Below are 3,013 nucleotides of genomic sequence, written 5' to 3' on the forward strand. Positions count from 1 at the left end.
CAAATATGATAATTGATAATTTTATTTATTTTTTATTAATGTATTATATATCATCATAAATCTCGAGCGGTTTATGAGTATGACGTTCAAACACTAGAATGATATCAAAGTAAAATTAAATAAATATGAACCAATATTCAGTTTAAGAAGGCTGTGCAAAATTCAGAACAATTTTTATTTTTTAAAATAGTATATACAATAGATTACAAAATGACTCAATACAAAAACAACTCTTGCATATCCATCTAAATAATCATTTGTTGTTTTTGAGTAATTTCACTAAGACTTCTTTGATGATATCGATATCCTATCGTGAATCATGAATCTTATAATTTGTGCATGAAAACAATTCAAACGACGAGCTTACAAAGCTTAGTGTTACGCATTTACCCTACTATATTTTATGAGATTCATGAATATAGGCTTACTAATTATATATAAGCAAAGATAATAGCACAACAAACTTTCAATTAACACATCACAAGACATAACAACCATAACAATTCCACATAACATCGTAAAAGTAAGAATGGATCATGGACCGCACAACATCATAATATACCATCAATGACATTCTGGATCACGAAACATTAGAAAGTACACTTGATATATTCCTGGACCATACAACATCATATACAAATCATTTGAAGCATGGATCACACAACATCAAGACCTACATTTAGCAAATTTACACATTTTACAGTGATATTCCTGATCACACAACATCATGATTATCACTTGATAAGTACTCTAACTATATAACATTGGATATATATGGGATGAAACATGTGCCACGCAACATTAAAACCTACATCTAACTAGCTTGACGTTGACAAAGTTGAAAGATTTGAAAATTTAATTGCAAGAATTACTTATCAAGATTCAAGACTTCATATACCCTAGAAAATAGGGAACGCCAGTCTTTAAAACCAAAATAAAACAAATTAGAAGGACTTAAAACTAAAATTAAACCAATTTTAGCGGAGGGACTAAAACAAGAAATAGACCAAATAATAATAAACAGAGAAACACAACCCCCTGAACTCATAGACGATAAAAATCTTAAGTCCGGCCAGTAACATGTCGGGCAAGACAGCTAATTTGTAAGAATTTAAATAAAATTTATGCATATCATAATTTAGCAAAAAATATATATTTTTTCAAAAAAATGCTGGCTGTGGGGTTCGAACCCACGCGCACTTATGTGCAGCAGATCTTAAGTCTGCCCCCTTAACCTCTCGGGCAAACCAGCTTTGATATGCCTCTTCCTAACATATATAATATATTCTAATTAATTATAATTTTAAAAAAATTACTGAATAAGTTCTGATCTCACGCAAAATGATGTTATTCAACAAAAAAATAATTATCAACATTTACTACTTTATTTATATCACAATCATTAAGAGAATTTTTAAAATACACCCACCAAATTGCAAGGGGGAATTCGGAAACAGAACTCTCATCTTGTCGCAACATGAACGGGATTTAGCAAGGGAAGCATTGATGCTGTTACGTAAGGTAACTCTTTGCAATTCCAGCAACAAAGATGAAAATAATAATAATAATACATATCTACCTTTCTTTCATTTATTTTAACATTTACAAATCAATGTTTTTCTATATGACTGCTAACTATGTTTTTGCTTTCAGGTTAAAAAACTTGCAGCTCCTCAGTCGTTGATGTTCCCTAAAGACATGAACAAACAAAAGAATTTATACTAGGAGATAAAATTATAAAATTATAGGGGACAAAAACAAATTATTAATTGAAAATAATTTTTTTAAAGTATATGATAATTTAAAACTGTTAGAGAAGACGATTGCCCTACCGTCTCTCAAGTCCATCCATACCTAAAGAATTAGTGCGGTTGCATAAACAAAAACTCTTTGCCATAAATTCAGGAGATCGGCTCATAGCAAATAAAAGCTTATGATGATGTTTTATTGAACTTGCATATTGAGCTGACCCCCATTTCTCCATTGTACTAAAATGGGCATATTTCACTTGGGCCCCCTTCCTTCCATCAACCCATCAAAGCTTGCTTGTATTATATATACTCTCATCATTTCCTTACTTTCTTATTTTTGCTTTTCAATTCATTGATGTGTTTTGACAGGCAAATGTGATGGGGGAGATTTCTAATAGGTGAGAGAATGATCATTGATCGATATTTTTGCATTATAGAGAGTAAATTATGAAAAAGGAAGAGAAAAAGAAGGGTTGTCGTTAAAGGTGCTAGCTTCTTTCTCGATTGTGTTAATGAGTATTTAGAATGACCTTTAGGTTGTATGTCAATCATAAGATTATTATGACTATTTGTAGATTTACAGACTAGAAAGATCTATTGGTCATACTTTAGATTTCATTTTACCAAATCATATGAATCTCTCAGAACTCTTGTCTAAAGATTTGTCTGTGCTGTAATTGATTTCAAAGGGTTTGTTCGAATGAGGTAACGAAGAGGTTGTTCTGGGACTTTTAAACTAACAAAGAACGAATAATTTATGGAGGTCTAACAAGTGGCCTAATAAATTAGTTTAGAGAAAATAACCTCAGTGACCAAAAATCCTAGATAATATACGATTTTGACCAACTTTTTTTGGATTTGCGAAAATGACCAACAAAATCGCAATGTGATCTCTAATTCGCATTGCGATCTCCACTATCGCAAATTCGCGTTGCATTTCGCGTTGCGATAGTTGAAAATCGCGTTGCGATTTTTCATTTCGCGTTGCGATAACCTACAGTTGTCGTTGCAATTTTCCAAATTCGTTGCGATAGTCTACAGTTGTTGTTGCGATAGTCTACAGTTGTCGTTGCGATTTTGCAAATTCGCATTGCGATCTCCACTATCGCAAATTCGCGTTGCATTTCGCGTTGCGATAGTTGAAAATCGCGTTGCGATTTTCCATTTCGCGTTGCGATAGTTGAAAATGTCGTTGCGATTTTCCAAATTCGTTGCGATAGTCTACAGTTGTTGTTGCGATAGTTTACAAATTCGTTGCGAAA

General features: G+C 32.4%; 1 non-coding gene across 1 annotated transcript; it reads right to left on the bottom strand.

The window, feature by feature from the left end:
• Positions 1 to 1,169: 1,169 nt before the first annotated feature.
• TRNAL-UAA lies at positions 1,170 to 1,252 on the bottom strand. The gene has a single exon. It is a non-coding gene; the product is annotated as a tRNA-Leu (tRNA).
• Positions 1,253 to 3,013: the final 1,761 nt, after the last annotated feature.

Source organism: Hibiscus syriacus, unplaced genomic scaffold (genome assembly GCF_006381635.1).
Source record: "Hibiscus syriacus cultivar Baekdansim isolate YM2019G1 unplaced genomic scaffold, ASM638163v2 tig00110819_pilon, whole genome shotgun sequence".
NCBI classification, from domain to species: domain Eukaryota; kingdom Viridiplantae; phylum Streptophyta; class Magnoliopsida; order Malvales; family Malvaceae; genus Hibiscus; species Hibiscus syriacus.